Raw genomic sequence first — 18,093 nt, 5'->3', positions numbered from 1 at the left:
TACGTGTGTAGTAGACAGTTATTGTATGATGACTAGGGAGGAAAAGAAGAGGCATTGCCACATTCTTGCAGAATTTTAATGGTTTTTTTGAGGGGGTTTCCTACAGAAACCTGATGATGAACATAATCTTTGAGGGCGTAAAAACTATTAATATTCACATACAGCACAATTTCTGATTAAAATGATCCGACTAAGATTGGCATATGTGGGACTGATTAGGGTAGATTGCAGGGGTGATAAAGAAACATAATTTTATATCATTTTATTCTATTTTATATATTTATGTATTAAATTATTGTATTTTATCCTATAACCATTGTATTTTACCCTACTCTCACTTTAAATTGTTTGTTTAGAATTTTATTGGTAATATGTGTTTGAACCTGTACGTTGATATGGCCTATAGGCTACTCAATAAATCAATTTTAAAAAAATCACATTATGACAGGCTATACAGTATATCCAGATTATACAGCCTATTCATGTAAACCAATTTACATCATAACATCTGTTACATTTACTGACCTACCTCCACTGAAATAAATGCTGAATAATGTTACAATTTATCACTGCTAAAAATGAAATGTACATGTAACCAGATTACATCAAAATAAAATTATGTAATATATAGGGATTTGGAAAATATTGAAGGTTCATCCATAAAACCTGTTCCTTTCTGAACGGCACTCATTTATTTGTAGTGATGGTTAGATTGAAGGTATCCATCCCTTTATTAATTATGTAAAGGAAGATAAATTAATCAATTCTTTTTATTAGGTCTCATACTCACATAAAGGAAAAAATTGCCTGAGCCATAAAAAATATTCAAAGGATTAATGGTACTTTAAAATACTGGGTAACACCTCTTGGATGACGAGACTATCCCCCGCCCCAAAAAAGCCTGTTGCTAAGAAACAAAAAACTACAATGTGTCATGTTAATGTATTTTCTATTAAATAAAGAGGTTGATTAATGTATAGACACACTGGATAATGAGCCATGCGACATCTGTTTTACATCATTCTTAGAACAGTCCTGTTGGAGTGGGTTGTTTTTTTTTTTGAGAACTCCCTTTATTTTAATAAATTAAATATCTTCTTGTTGATGATGATGATGATGGTGATGATAATAGGCATCAATTCATGATAGACAACATGTAGCATCCCCTCCCCCCATTTCTGTAATGGTATCCTCATTTGGCTAAATGTGAACAAATTAAGAATTCTATGCTCTGTGCAGGCTGTGTGTAGGCTAGTTTACATAGCCAAAAAACAAACGGCAGAAAATAATGCTCAAATAGCTAAAATGAATTGCGTCAAAGAGGATCACATAAAAACCATGCCTTCAATATAGTGCAGTGTTTCTCAACCTTGAAAGCTTGAAGATGGGTGGACTTCAACTCCCAGAATCCCCCAGCCAGCGCTGCTGGCTGGGGGATTCTAGGAGTTGAAGTCCACCCATCTTCAAGCTACCAAGATTGAGAAACACTGATATAGTATATTGCAGCACGTAGTCAGCAAAACAACTGATATTTCATAATTTATTTAGATAACCACCTAGGGGAAACTTGTTTTCAACATATCCAAAACTGATGAGATTAACTGATTTTCTTTTTCAGTAGCAGCCATTCTCTACAAATAGTCCTTGATTTACAACTATTCATTTAGGGACCGTTTGAAGTTACAACAGCACTGAAAAAAATATTTATCACACTTATGAGCATTGCAGCATCCCTTGGTCACATAATCAAAATTTGGCTGCTTGGCAACTGGCATGTATTTATGACACTTGCAATGTCCTGGGTCAGGGGTGTCAAACTCAAGGCCCGGGGACCAGATCCAGCCCACAGGGTGCTTTGATCTGGTCCATGGTGTCACCCTGGAAGCAGCAAAGGAGCTCGCGAGAGCCACCAGGAGAGGGTTGCAGGAGGCTGTTGCAGCCGAAAACAAAGAATTACCTAGTGGCAATAAAAGCAGCAAAATGCACTTATCTTGCTGCTCTTATTGCATCATCAGATAACCGCCCGGCCGCCCTGTTTAGGGTGACCCGCTCCCTGCTCCACCAGGAAGCGAGGGAGGACCCCTTGGAGGGAAGAGCCGAGGATTTTGTTCAGTATCTGTATGACAAAATCACTCAGATTTGGGAAGATCTGGACTCTGACTGGGTAGATCCAGCGGGGATGACGGGGGCAGGTCCTGAGAATGTTATCTGGGATGAGTTTGATTCTGTGACCCCTGAGGACGTGGACAGGATTCTGGGTAGACTGAATGCGACCACATGTTTGTTAGACCCGTGCCCCTCCTGGTTAGTGCTGGCTTCCCGGGAGGTGACGCGAGGCTGGCTCCAGGGGATTATAAATGCTTCATTGGGTGAGGGTGTCTTTCCCGCCGCCTTGAAAGAGGCGGTGGTGAGACCTCTCCTCAAGAAGCCTTCCCTGGACCCGGCAACATTGGGTAACTATCGTCCAGTCTCCAACCTTCGCTTTGTGGCGAAGGTTGTTGAGAGTGTGGTTGCACGACAGCTTCCCCAGTACCATGAAACGACGTATCTAGATCCGTTCCAGTCGGGTTTCAGGCCCAGGTACAGCACGGAAACGGCATTGGTCGCGTTGGTGGATGATCTCTGGAGGGCTCGGGACAGAGGTTGTTCCTCTGTCCTGGTCCTATTAGATCTCTCAGCGGCTTTTGATACCATCGACCATGGTATCATGCTGCACCGGTTGGAAGAGTTGGGGGTGGGAGGCACCGTATTACGGTGGTTCTCCTCCTTTCTCTCCGACCGGTCGCAGTCTGTGTTGACAGGGGGGCAGAGGTCGACCCCGAGGCCCCTTATATGTGGGGTGCCACAAGGATCGGTCCTCTTGCCCCTTCTGTTCAACATTTATGTGAAGCCGCTGGGTGAGATCATCCGTGGTTTTGGGGTGGAGTACCATCAGTACGCTGATGACACCCAGCTGTACATCTCCACCCCAGACCACCCCAACGATGCCCTTGAAGTGATGTCCCGGTGCCTGGAGGCCGTACGGATCTGGATGGGGAGGAACAGGCTCAGGCTCAACCCATCCAAGACCGAGTGGCTGTGGTTTCCGACGTCCCGATATAGTCAGCTGGTGCCATTGCTGACTATTGGGGGCGAAGCATTAGCCCCCACGGAGAGGGTTCGCAACTTGGGTGTCCTCCTGGATTCACAGCTGTCTTTAGAAGAGCACTTGACGGCCGTGACCGGGAGGATTTTTCATCAGGTCCGCCTGATTCGCCAGTTGCGTCCCTTTCTGGATCGGGACTCGTTACGCATGATCACTCATGCCCTCGTCACCTCCCGTCTGGACTATTGTAACGCTCTCTACATGGGGCTCCCCTTGAGGAGCACTCGGAGGCTCCAACTGGCGCAGAGTGCGGCCGCGCGGGTGGTGATGGGAGCAACGTGGCGTTCCCATGTAACGCCTCTCCTGCGTGAGCTGCACTGGCTCCCGGTGGTCTTCTGAGTGCGCTTCAAGGTCTTGGTAATCACCTTCAAAGCGCTCCATGGCTTAGGACCTGGCTATTTACGGGACCGCCTGCTGCCACCAATAGCCTCCCACCGACCAGTACGCTCCCATAGAGAGGGGCTCCTCCGGGTGCCGTCGGCCAAACAATGTCGACTGGCGGCCCCCAGGGGGAGAGCCTTCTCTGTGGGGGCACCTACGATCTGGAACGAACTGCCCCCGGAGATACGGAGGATTCCGGATCTGCGTACCTTCCGTCACGCGCTTAAGACGTTTTTATTCCATCAAGCTGGCCTGACCTAAACTTTTCCTCTTTTAAATGGAATTTTAAATTTGGTTTTAATTTATTGGGGTTTTAAAATGTCTCAGCCAAATTTATTTAATTAGTTTTATCTCTATTTTAAATTTTGTATCGACATGTTTTATTTTATGGCTGTTCACCGCCCTGAGTCCTTCGGGAGTAGGGCGGTATACAAATTTAATAAAATAAATAAATAAATAAATAAAAGCTCGCAAAGTCCATGGGCGGAAGTCCACCTCCTGAGCTCCGTTTTTGCTGGCAAAGTGTTTCAGGAAGCTGAAAATGGAGCTCAGGAGCCCATTTTTGCTGGCAGAGCAGTTGGGCCACTAAGGTGCCCTCAACACAAATGACATCGATCTGGCCACACCTACCCTGGCCCCCCAAAGTCAAACACAACCTTGATGCAGCCCTCGATGAAATCAAATTTGACACTCCTGTCCTGGATAGTTATGTGATTATTTGTGACCTTCTGACGCACAAAGTCAATGGGGAATCCATATTCACTTAACAACCATGTCACCAACTGCAGTGATTCATTTAAAAACTCACTTAACAACTTTTTTGTTTAGTAACGGAAATGTTGGGCTCAGTTGTGATGGTAAATCAAGGACTAACTGTACAAGGCAGTCAACTGCTAACATGGAGCATCAAAAGAATAATCCAGAAGTATTGACAGATTATTAAAGAATCTGTATTTCCTAAAGAGTTTTTAAAAATGCACAATAAAGGATAGATAGGATTAGGGTAGTGGATTTATTGATTCATTTAGAAAAATGAGTGCTGTCACACCCCTTGGTCAGGCCCACCCAGCCGGTCATTAGGGCAGAGAACCTGTTGTTAAATTATTTGAATCCCACCACTGATGCTTTGAGCTTCTAAGAGAACAACTAACTCAATAGATACACAGAAAATAAACCGAGTAATTCCAGTTCTGAATATTGGGAATCAGTGGAAATGTAAAAAGCTACAGCCTGAATATACTGTCCCACCCACTAAATCACGAGCAAATGCTGTCTAGATAGGAGACAAGGAATATACTTGTTTAATGACATGAACTAGTTTTCATATAAAGTTAGATAATAGGTTTGATAGGCAGAGGTATCCCCTGGAAATTGTTTCTGCATGCAGACTGCTTCTCATCAGCAAATTATTATTCCATTCTAACAATTTTGTTGGGCAATTTTCACATAAGGGTGAGTTGAAACAAATGCCTCTTTAGTGTGATATGTAATTACAGGGTAGACATTTTCCAGGTAGCTGATGTTTTGAGATGCCACACCAAGCTGACAGGCTTAAGCACAGAAAAGAAGAGCTGGAATTAATTGCTTAGAAATTAAGCACTTGAAAACACTTTGCCTTGTCCTAAACTTTGATTGGGATTAATACACAATCTTATCCACTACTGTTGAGTTTACCAATGATTCGTGATAACAGTTGAAATATGAAAAGAAAAGAAACAATCAATGAAGCACTTGAAGTGTGAGTATTGGGATTTCTTATGCATGTATAAGGAACAAAAAATATTTCTTGGAATTAATAAATCGCTAAGGAGCTTTTAGATTATATAAATTGTGGCCCTTACACAATCAGAACAAAAATCCTGGAATCTTAAATGCAGTGTTATTGTTACAGATGTGGTCATCATTTATGGCAAATTGTTCTCTTTCTCTAGCCTCTTATGCTGATCTGGATTGCACAATAAACTCAGTTGTGTTTATTTTATTTTTTAAAATTTTGGTACAGTGAAATCAATCCTCATAGTTTCAAAACAAGATTTATAGATTGGTATATTATGTGAACCCAATTAAATGTCATTTATTTCACAAAGAGTGCCTATTTAAACTGTTTGCATTTGGGTGGGTCAGGACAGACTTCAGGTCAATCCTAAAAAGACTGAATGGCTGAGGGTGTTTGGACCCCTAGGTTGAGGATATCACCATCTATGGCAGTGGTGGGTTCCTCCCGGTTCTGCCCAGTTCCGCCGAGTCAGTAGCAGTGACGATATGATGTCACCGAACCAGTTCTGCCCCCTCCCACCCACAGTACCTCTGCTAAATCTTAAAGAATTGTCACATGACCATCAAGCCACGCCCACAAAATAAGCCATGCCCACAGAATCGGTAGTAAAAACTTTTAGAACCCACCCTGATCTATGGCAGGGCTGTCAAACTCCCAGTCCGCGGGCCGGATGCATCACATGCTGGCCATGCCCACGCCGGGTTTAATGACAGGGGGAAAAGTCCCAATATGTCACATGATGCTGCTGTGATGATGTGAGTTTGACACCCCTGATCTATGGCCTTGGATAGGGCTGTACTTCCCTAGTATACCACTTGGGGTCCTCCTTGACTCACAGCTACTGAGTGGGTGGCAGCTACGGCCAAGGAAGCCTTTGCACAGATTCTTTGTGTGTGCCACTTGCTCCCTTTCCTCAATGAGGAGACCCTTCAGTCAGTTAATCATTGAATTATTGCAATGCACTCTACATGGGGCTGCCCTTGAAGACATCCTGGAAGCAACAGCAAGTTCAACACGCAGCACATGGGCATTGATGTGTGGACTCAGTGTGCCCTTATATCACCACCATTACACGAGGTGCATTGGCTGCTAGTTGGCTTCCAAGTGCAATTCAAGGTGCTGGTTATCACCTATAATGCCCTGTGTACCTTAAGGCCTGGATATCTGAGATGCTGCTCATCTCCAATTATTTTTTCCCACCCAGTATGTTTGAGGAGAGTACATAGGTGAGATTCTACAGGTTGATTCTAAAGATTCAACAAGTTTCAATTTACCAGTTACTTTAATGGAAAAAACAGAATCGTGTGGGACTGGTGACATTCAGAATAACTACACAGAGAGGGATCTTTTAATTATTTTTTCCTTTGCACATGTAACGTGATAGCGGCTGGAAAACTATTTAATATAGACCTTCAACTGTCTTGCAGTCTCCCTTGGAGTGTGGATCTGAACTGAATCTGATAATGCCCTTGATCAGGGGTGTTAAACTCAACATCTGCGGGCTGGATCTGGCCCATGGGGTGCTTAGATCTGGCTTGCAGGGATGCCCTGCAAACAGCAAAGGACTGGACTGTGGTGCCTCAGCCAGCAAAACTGCAGCCCTCCTGAGCTCCATTTTCACTGGCAGAGTCTTTCAGCAAGCCGTCATAGCTGAAAATGGAGCCCATTTTCATTGGCAGAGCGTTCGGGCCACCAAAGGCACCCCTGACACGAGTAACATCAAGCTGGCCATGCCCACCCTGGCCACGCCCACCTTGACCCCCCAAGATCAAACACAACCTTGATGCGGCCCTCAAATGAAATTGAGTTTGACACCTCTGCTCTTGAACTTTTATGATGGTATTAGTATTTCCCAGGAGTGAAAAAGAGAATTCAGTTGATGTCCAAATCTTTCCTATGTTACTGAAGCTAGCAGGTGGAACACATATAATCTTTTATTGTGTTAGTATTAGGACAGTGTTTTCATTTTATGAGTTTCTGTCTCCTCAATCTGTCCTTGAAGACCTACAAGATAATAGAAATCAGGACTTAATATTGAATAATCACATTTTCTCCTAAGGGATTTAAAACAATTTTCAAAGGTTAGACTATGTTCCTAACCCTAATCCCCTTTGTCTGCCTTTCTTTTTGTTTTCACTGTATTTTGGATTGGTAACATTCAGATGTGAATTCTATTTGGTCCGTATACTTATGTGATAAAGTTTATTCAGAATACAACTAATTAACACAATTATACTGCTGTTTGTCTTGTTTATTATCTTTCTTGTCAGAAAAATGCTTTCAAATGTAAACAAGTCACTTAGCTCAATATTGTTTGCTGTATCTGGTAGTGGCATGTATTGATAATTATAGGGAATGAAACTCATCCAAGATCCAACCAAGATTTAAAGGTGGCATGATTCTATGTGTAATTAGTAATTCAAGTCTCAAATGTCAGCTTTGAACCAATTCAAGATTCAGTTGCATACATTATGTGACTCTATGTGATAGCAAAAGCATTAGCAATAGTACTTAGACCTATATACTTCTTCATCGTGCTTTACAGCCCTCTCTAAGCGGTTTACAGAGTCAGCATATTACCTCTAGGAATCTGGGTCCTCATTTAACTGATCTTGGAAGGATGAAAGGCTGAGTCCTCCTTGAGCCAGTCAGGATCGAACTCTTGGCAGTGGACAGAGTTAGCCTGCAATACTGCAGTCTAACCACTGCGCCACCTGTGATCATGAGATTTCAAAACATCATCAGCTACCTCATTTTTTGCCAGCATGGGAGAAAAATAGAGGAGGTCATAGGTATTTAGAAGGATAGTCTCAATAGTTTCACCACAATATTTTTTTTGTAATATGACACCTGTATTTCTTTCAGGGTAGATGCAATATAGGGTAGACGCAACTCAGGCATGATTCAAGTAGCACATAAAACTACAGAGATTTCTCTGTATCTCTCCAGAACAGCCACTTACAAGCTAAAAGCCTATTAAAAAGTTGTGGTGGACCAGTTTAGAAACTGCTTTAAACATAATAAATGTTTTAAAAAGAAAACTCCTTAAAAAGGATTCTAAAAACCTAAGGTCCTTTAAAAACAACCTTTCATTAAAGATCCTCTTTATGATTCTCTGACCACTTTCTCTTCTGGGTTGTCAAGTTCGTTGGAATGGCTTGTAGACAAGATTAGCTTATTTTGTTAATAACCCACTATGTCTTGCAACAATTAAAAAGACCTGAGAAATACCTTGTTATTACTATTGTACCCATAATGTTAAAGTCCATATGCTAAACAGAATCATCTAATTGAAAGCGTACTGCCTCAGAACCATGGCTAACGTTAAAATTCACTCAATACAAGAAGAGAAAAATGTAGATAATAGCAAAAAATAAAGGATTTTAAAATAAAAATTTTGGGAGGAATGAAAGGCAAAACTGAAAGAGACAACTGAAAAACCGAAGGCCGACTGGATCTATTTTGAAGGAGTATACCACAGATCAGACAAACACACTGAGACTTAAAGAAAAAGAATAAAAGAATATGGATTTAAGGAATTGCAGAGGTTGAGAGACGAAAGAGCAAGCAAGGTCTAAGAAAAATAAATCTATGTTTCTCTTTCCCTTCAAACATGAAGGGAACTAATTCTGGCAGAGTGAGTCACAAACTTCAGAGCAGCATTTTCCCAGGCAGGTTTGCGGTGGGGATAACATTCACTGGCTGGCTACTCATGTCAGTTTTAGAAAGTCCATCACACCACACTTTCTCCCTCCAGCTTTGTTTCTGTAAGGAAAGGCAAGCTTCCCTGGTGCCCGGGATTCTGCATAACCAGAAGGTCTACTGAATTTCAAGATCGCTTTCAAAGGCTCACAGCTGATATCATTTTTTTTTTTAAAAAAATGCATTCTGAATGCTGAGTCCACCTCATCTCCATGAAATCACCCTTTCAGAGCTTAGCAGAACTTAAATGTTTACTGAAGCTGCTGAATATGAAAGAGATCCATTTTAAAAGCCAGGAAGAAGCCCTAGAAATTAAATTTAGTTCATTTAAAGACTAGGATAACATGTTTTTAAAGTAGGTGGTGGACAAGCCGTGGCCTGTTGGCTGCACTTCTTTGTGTAGCTTCTTGAGTAGCTTCTTGAGCATTCTTCCATTTCCATGGCTGATATTTCAACAGTGCAGCTGGATTGTACCTTCTCAGGGTTTGCCCTGGAGTTTTGAAAAACAAATTTCTAACCCTTTCAGATGTGAGCTTAATTTTTCATTTTGTAAACAAGTTTTATTTTACAAAAGTGTCTTCTTGATTCCACCCACATTTGTGCCATAATCCTACCCATCGTTGGAATCTTGCCTCTGATTGCCAAAGCTTCAGTTTTACTCTTGGATCACAAAGTATCCACATCCCTCTTTTAATTATTAACTTCCTAAAAGGCTGGACCAGCTTGAAGGAGAGAATTATAAGGCACTTTGTACTGGGAGGCATTTATCTCATCAAGTCACAGGAGCAAGGTTTTCAGTCTTGGCAAAATACTTTGTGTGGCTCTCTGGCAGCCTCTTTTGGCACAGCCAATAGTTGGAAGATACATCTGTAGAAAGCCTGTTTTGGCTCTTGGATGTGCTAGATGAGGAAGCAGGAGTTGGAGTTGGATGTAAATCAAAACAACATGGCAGCTTCGCTTCAGTCTAAAGAGATGGGAGTTTTCATTGCTTTGTGAAGCAGCTTTCAAGGACGCTTCACTCAAAACAACATCAGATTGAACCAGTTCATCTTTGAAGCTTTGCCCTGGTCTTGAGGAGAAATAATTATTTAAGCGAGCTTTTCCAAGCTAATGTTTTCTGGGTGTGTTTGATTGCGCTCCCACCTATGATTTTCTGGAAAAAGTCCAAATCAGAAAATGAACACATCTTAAAATGCTTTGCCATTGTTTCAATACCAAGTTCAATCTATTTCATCTCCCTACCAAATCAATTTTCAAGAAGAAAGAAAAACAGAAGGTTAGAGTAGCAGGTAATTTGATATCTTTTAATGATCTCGGATAATAGCTTATTCATGGAAGACCTTCTGAATGCTGCTCTTCCATTATTGAATAGTTGAATTGGAATCCATTCCTGGAACAGAACAGAATGCACTCCCTGTTTGTTTGGTTTAAACTAACTTTCTTTCTTTCTTTCTTTCTTTCTTTCTTTCTTTCTTTCTTTCTTTCTTTCTTTCTTTCTTTCTTTCTTTCTTTCCCTCTCCCTCCCTCCCTCCCTCTCATGTGTCAGTAATATCTGCAGTATCCACTGCTGATCTAATGCAAATCTCATTCTCATCTCATTTAGCTACTGCCTCAATCGGAAAACAATACCTAGTGGGAGTGATGATTAAATAGTAACAGCAGAGATATAACAAGCCTGGATAAATGAAATAAATTGCAGGGAACATATTAAAGGCAGGGCTTCTGGCAGTATCTTCTCACAGTCTTAAAGAATACTACCTGTGCCTTTATTCCTTAATCTCTTGTAATTATGGTCATCCCATAAGGTATGGGGAGAATAAAATCACGATAAAGGTTTTCTTCATTTTTTCATTAAAAAAAAAAAGAGCTTCCCCTGCAAACCATTAATTCTTTTTATGAAAGAGGAATTAGAAGAAGCTATTTAACATGGTAGCAGTGGTGGGTTCCTCCCGGTTCCGCCCGGTTCCGCCGAGCCGGTAGCGGTGACAATATGATGTCACCGAACCGGTTCTGTCCCCCCACCCGCCGCATTATTCTTACCTTTTATTTAGCCCCACCCCCAATCTATTGCTGCCTCCTGAATCCCAGCTGATGGCTAGAGGGAAAAAAAACTGTTTAAACTCTTGCCACGGGGCTTCAAAGGGCCGCCCTACAGCTGATCAGTGTTAAAAGAAAACAAATGAGTAGACCGGTGCCTGCAAAAATACATGAGTAGGTCAGTGCCTGCAAAAATAAATGGTAGATCGGTAGAGCTCTGCAAGCAGTTAAAAGCCTGGTAGACCAGTACCTCTGCTAAATCCTAAAGAATTGTCACATGACCATCAAGCCACGCCCACAAAATAAGCCGCACCCACAGAACTGATAGTAAAAAATTTTAGAACCCACCTCTGCATGGTAGGAGAATGGGTATATCAATACAACACCCAATCCTTGAACAAATAGGAATTGGAAGAATTTTATTTGTTGAGGATTTTACTTATTGGAATTCAAATATTTTGCATTCTTTTGTGCCACTGAATCATAGTGCACAGTGGAGATATCAAAGACATCAAAGGCTTTAATTCCAAGTTAATCAAGAGTTCCCAAGTTCCAAATCAAGCTTCTTTACTATGTATATTGATATATCTATCTAGTTGTTTCTGGCACAATCAATTCATTAAAAAGCAGCAGTTTCACTTTTTAAATCATATAGAACATTTCTTGGACAACTATCTACACATTTCAGTTCTTCCAGCATTATTCATACATGTGTCTCTTCTCCTCCCTGCTACCCTTCTCCTTTATCAGCAAGCACACCTGCATTGATAAAACACTGCAACATGGGGGGGGGAGAATAAAAATAATTCTAAAGTTTAACCAAATGTTTGTGCTTCAATATTCTTTAGATGAGCAATGCATAGTATTATCTTTTGACTTTCTGTAAAGAGCCACAGCCATAGTGGACCAGACATGAATACTCTATTACCACCAGAGGAGACAAGTGACACCTTTCAGTGCTTTTCTCTCTTGTTATTTCTTTATATTTCTATATCACCCTAACTCTCCAAGACAATTTACAAAATGGAAAGCCCTCATAACATCAAGGGAATAGGGTAATAATCCTAATTATCCACAATCCACTTCAAAAACCTGTTGGAGCAAGATGGTTGCCATTGCTTAATGAAAGCAGGGAAAATCTCTTAATCCAAAGAGGCAGGGTATTCCATAATGTGGGGCTACCACTAAGAAAGTGCTCCTTTGGGTACTCATTCATTTCACCTTATATAGAATGGAAATCCAGGGAAGACCCTAAACACATAGGAAAGGGTGGTCTTGTAAGGACATAAGGCAGAGCCTTGTAGGACTTTCTAAAGTGTGGCGCCAAATAGTCATGGAACAAAGAGATGTTTCAAATGGGATTTTTTTTTTAAATTTGATTTATATGCCGCCCTTCTCCGGAGACTCAGGGCGGCTTACAGTGTGTTAAGCAATAGCCTTCATACTTTTGTATATTTTTATACAAAGTCAGCTTATTGCCCCCACAAACTGGGTCCTCAATTTACCTACCTTAGAAAGGATGGAAGGCTGAGTCAACCTTGAGCCTTGGCGAGATTCGATCTTACTTTTAATTGCAGACAGCTGGTGTTAAATTACAGTGCTTAGTCTGTTGAGCTATCCAGGCTCCTTTTCCTTTGAAATCCAAGGTCAGTTTTTACAACAGGATTTTTTTTTTTTAAAAAAAAATATGGGGCTCCTAAGCTTCTGTTTTTAGGCTACTTGGTCAGTCTGGGAATAGAATGTTGGACCGTGTATGTTCTACCTTCTTCTCCTCAAGGAAGAGGTCTGATTCTCTGGCTTCAAGAAAACACCCAACCCCTTCAGGGATTTGCTTTAACACATGCAGAACTCCAAACGGGGAGACGAAGATGATGTCCATGCACTCCTGCCCCATTTTCTTCCATTTTCCCTGCATTCAGTGAAAGATTTCAAGAAAAAAAAATGTTCACCTGAATGTGAGAATAGCTGTCAATGCAATTTGGAATCCTTTAGGACTCTTAGAAACTTACTCAAATCCTCATATATATAAAGTTTATTGTCATTGTACATATATACACTGTATACCCATACAACGAAATTCACATAACACCCAGAGACCAAGCCCAACACACATGACAATCCCCAGATACACCCCCACCCACCAAAATTCCCCATCCCTAAACCACCCAAACATCCACACAACAGATCAAGTAATGTTGTCCAACAGCTCACTGATGGTGGCCCTTTAGTTCATTGTTGAGTGCAATTATAGCTCTGGGATAAAAACTATTCAGAAGATGTGTGGTCTGAGTTTTAATTGTTCTGTTGCCAAAAGGCACATATAGAATATATGTGTATGTGTGCGCGTGTGTGTTTTTTTTCTATAGAGACCCTTGGTCTGCCCCAGCATGTGGGAGGGAGCATACTGCATCCCTTTTGCCTTTCAGCTCCAATCCAGGAGCCCTTAAGCAGTCGCATTCATGACAAACCATTTTATACCAAATTTATATTTCGCTGATAAAGAAATAAAGGGAGACTAGTATAGATCTATTATTTCTTTATCAGCGAAATATAAATTTGATACATACACACACATATATACACACACATATATATATGCATATATGCATATATACATACATATACACATACACATACACATACACATACATACACATACATATATATCCTTCATATAGCCATAGACACATTAAGTGAAACTGATTACACCCCCACTTTAGACCTACCTAAATTCATGGAGGATGAGAAAGGTTGGGGCAGATGTGTAGATGCTGTTTTCTCCACATTGATCTAAAGATTTTGAAAAAAAAACAAAAAACCCTGACTTTCCTAGTGCAAATTTTATTTCATTGTCCTTATACTTATGATAAAGGAGAGAATGTAAAAATGAATCAAAACAAATGTTTATCTCCAGCACTGTTGACACAAGGCAAAATCCATTCTCAGTTCCTTCATGTGGTACTAATCAGATGCTGAGTGAGTTATTGTTTTATAACCAACCACCAGCAATGAAAGCATCATGGTTGTTCATAGAGATCTATCTTTCAACATTATGTGTCTATGTGTATGAGAAACTTATTATAAGCTAAAGCATCGAAGGTAGTTTTATGCAATAAGGCTGCTCATTCACTCTGATGAAAAAGGAAAAAGTATAAATATGTATATCCAACAGAAATGTATAGAAACCTACACTATAATTTAAAATGAGTTGGAAAGCCGTTACATATGCTGGAATTTGTACCTTTTCTTCAGATGCCTTAAATATTAAAAAAGCTACATGAAAAATATTATAGGAATTGGGATCTTGGGATGAGGCCTCAGTTTGCCCATTGCCCTCAATGGCATCTGGAAAGAAAGAGAGAGGGAGAGGGAGGGAGTGAGAGGAAGGGAAGGAGGGAGGGAGGGAGGGAGGGAGGGAGAGAGAGAGTGTGTTCTGCCCCAGCTACGGATCCCAAAGAATGTAGCACACACAAACTCCAAACAAAACTCAGTTTACTTCAAAAGACAGTCTTTTGCAAATGCAGGCTGTTAATAAAATGTTCTTAACAACCTGCCAGAAATTCCACAGATAAGATAGAGTCTTACAAGAGTTGGCAGAAAGCCCAGAAGCCAGGTTTGCAGAGAAAATCCAAACTCAATGATCAGCAAATGAAGGAATGTTGTTTCCTGCAGCTTTTTACAAGCTGTGTGCAAATTTAAATAGGCTGAGGGAATGGCCAATTAGCCCCAAGCCTTACTCTCGAGGAGACCTCCTCCTGAGTAACCACTCCTGCCTTTTGGCAGCTCTGCGTGCCCGTGCATTGAGAAGAGGCTCCTCCACTTCATCCTCTTCACTTAAAGGAGCCTCTGGAGGTTCTGAAGGCCCTGGTTGAATCCCTGCCTCTGGCACTACATCTTCTTCAGCCTCCTCGCTGTCCGACTCGAGCACGGGCTACACAGGCTGCTGGCGTGACACCACACCAGCCTCCTCATCGTCGAGATTAGCAACAATCCGCACAGGCCGCTGCTGGGCCACAACAGAGAGAGAGAGAAAGAGAGAGAGAGAGAGGGAGAGAGAGAGAGAGAGAGAGAGAGAGAGAAATTAAGGCACCATGCTAGAAAGTGGGAGACCATGAGTTCTAGTCCTGCCTTAGACATGAAAGCCATGGGTGATTTTAGACCAGTTGTTCTCTCTCAGCCCAACCCATCTCACAGGGTTGTGATTGTGCAGAAAATAAGAGGAGGATATATTTGTTGGATGTTTACCACCTTGAGTGATTTCTAAAAATAATAAAGGCAGGATACAAATAATGAGAAAACAATTAAAATAAAAGAGATTATAGATGTGCCTATCCATGGACACAATATACACATATACACTTTATTTGGGACCATTCAGGAATGATTTATTAAAGTGCTGTCCACCAAACCCTGATCTAGCAGAAAAATAGGCCAGCATAAATTATGCTGCCCCCTAATGCCAACCTCTATTCTGCAACAATAATGAGGCTGGTGAAGATGAAGTTCTTGTGTATTTCTTGCAAGTTAAATAAAGGATCTGGATTTTATCAGATGTGCTTCACCTTTGATCCACTGGAAGGAAAACTACCCATCAGCTACTAAGAAGGTGGGATTAACTACTGAATTGCCTGACAGAGAATTTGCGGATGAGGAGGGAGATGTGGCATGAACCAGAAAGTAGTACTATCACTATTCCTGTTTGGCACAACCATTCTTACATTTTTGGGATCTGTCAGTTGAGCTATTTTTGAATGGAACAATTCTTTTCTGAAAGAGCACTCAACTCATGTTCAGAAATAGCCAGCCTGAAGACAACAGGAGCTGAGGAGTGTGGTGGGGTTGTATACAGCCAACTTGCTGCAGGACAATTCTCCACGGCCATCTCGCCACAGGGCAACTTGCTGCAGGACAAGAGTTACACTAATATCAAAGAAATGGTGGGAATACAATCATTAAAAAAAGAATGCAAAAGGAGGAACAGAATAAAATGTGAATGGCAAAACTGAAAACATTTTTAATTTGTTTTAAGTAATTACATAGAATTGTTACATTGTCCCACAAAAAGTTGTCCTGCGGAGAGTTGGCTGTGGTGAGTTGTCCCGCAGCAAGTTGGCCGTGATGAGTTGGCTGTGATGAGTTGGCCGTGGCGAGTTGGCTATAGTGAATTGGCCACAGCAAGTTGGCTGTGGCAAGCTGTCCCATTCCCCTATAAGTGTGCCAAACCAGACTACCATATAGAGACAACACCGAAGCGGCTGCCACTTATTACCCTGGAGCTATATTAAACAGAGTGGGCTGATGTATAAAAGGAATCTTGACATCCGTTCCAGTGAATTCTCTAGGTCTTTTGATCCTAGCATTTGCCCAAACATACCAGATGTCTGTCAATTCTCAACCTGTTGATCATAATAGCATCAATCCTTAACTTACCAAAGAAGCTCCTTTCTCTGTTTCTCTTTTGATATCCATACTATTTTTCCCCTTTCAAGATTAAGCAAAGGCCTGTGTTGCTTCACTGGACTCCCTGTGGAAAGTGCGTTATGATGAATTGAAATTTATGCACTGCAGAAAGTATCTGTTTATGAATTCATGCCACTTCACTTCTCCAAAGCAGATTCCTTTCTCCGATGCCTATAAATCTGATGACAAAACAGAGATTTAAAATGGAGAGGGGAAAACATTTTAAACCACAACAGCTATAGTCAATCTGTTTAGGTGACTGTAACTAGAAATAATTCTCAGATGAATACTTTTTACTACAGGAACTGAGAAAGAGAAGAGAGGGAAGCTGGTTTCCCTAGGAACGAGGACAAACTGTGCGTGCAAAAACTCCCAGAACAGATCTTTGTTGCTCCTCCTTTTGCAATAAAGTGTTCTGTTCAGGTTAGGGAGAATGACACATCTTGTAGCTGGTTCAAAGTTGTCAAATGACCTGAAATAGAAACAGCATGCTAAAATGCCAGCAGGGACCAGCTTGTGGGCAAAGCTGCCAATGCAACCTTATTGCTGTAAATTATGCTATGTTCAATCATCTATTGATTTTATCACGTCACTTTGAAATATTTGATTTCCTATGCACAAAAACGAGCTGTGCCACAAGAATAAATATGAATAATTTGGTAATTTGGCAGAAACCATTGTCAGCAGTCACCTCATATAAGTGAGAGAAAGGCAAGAAACTGACACGGCTCCCATGAGAGGGTCTCTTCCAGGAAAAAATAAATAAACATTTTTTTTACATCAAATAGAATGCAAATGATACAAAATATTTAAAAGCTTGAAACAGAAAGCAAGAAGCAGGTTTCCGCAGCTTGCTAGCTAACCATCCAGATCTGTAGGTACTTATTGAGTTTCTGGAGAAAGGAGAGACAGTGAGATTGCCCACTTACACTCTAGAGAACTGTCCCTCATGAGTAGCAATAGCACTTAGACTTATATACCGCTTCATAGGCTTTACAGCCCTCTCTAAGCAGTTTACAGAATCAGCATAATGCCACCAACAATGTGGGTCCTCATTTTACCCACCTCGGAAGGATGGAAGGCTGAGTCAACTTTGAGCCTGGTGAGATTCGATCTGCCAAACTGCTGGCAGCTGGTGATCAGCAGAAGTAGCCTGCAATACTGCATTCTAACCACTGTGCCACTGTGGCTGCAGGAACTGAGAATTTTGCCATTGGCTTGTGAGTTGAATGGTTGGAAGTTGAAGGATTTATTTATTTATTTAGCGTATGGTTGGTCACACACAGTATTAAAACACTTCATTTTTACAGGTTAAAAACAATTAAAACAATAAAAAAGCAGTAAGAAAACCTAAAAGGAAAACAGAAATAACATTTCAAAGTTTAATGTCGAGTTTGGAGATCCAGTCAGTAGCTGCCGTTGTTATGCAGAGGAAGTCCCTAGAATCTCCTGGATACCTTCTTTTAGGGCATTCCCTCACTATATGCTGGATAGTCTGTCGAGGGGCCCCGCAATCAGATTGTGCTGAAGGTGTCTTTCCCCATTTATACAGGGAGTCAGCACACACCCCATGAGTTGTTCTAATTCTATT

The sequence above is a fragment of the Pantherophis guttatus genome, chromosome 3, assembly GCF_059756535.1.
Source record: "Pantherophis guttatus breed Tessera chromosome 3, ASM5975653v1, whole genome shotgun sequence".
Classification (NCBI taxonomy): domain Eukaryota; kingdom Metazoa; phylum Chordata; class Lepidosauria; order Squamata; family Colubridae; genus Pantherophis; species Pantherophis guttatus.
The sequence above is the reverse complement of the archived record's forward strand: the minus strand, read 5'-3'. Positions refer to the sequence as shown.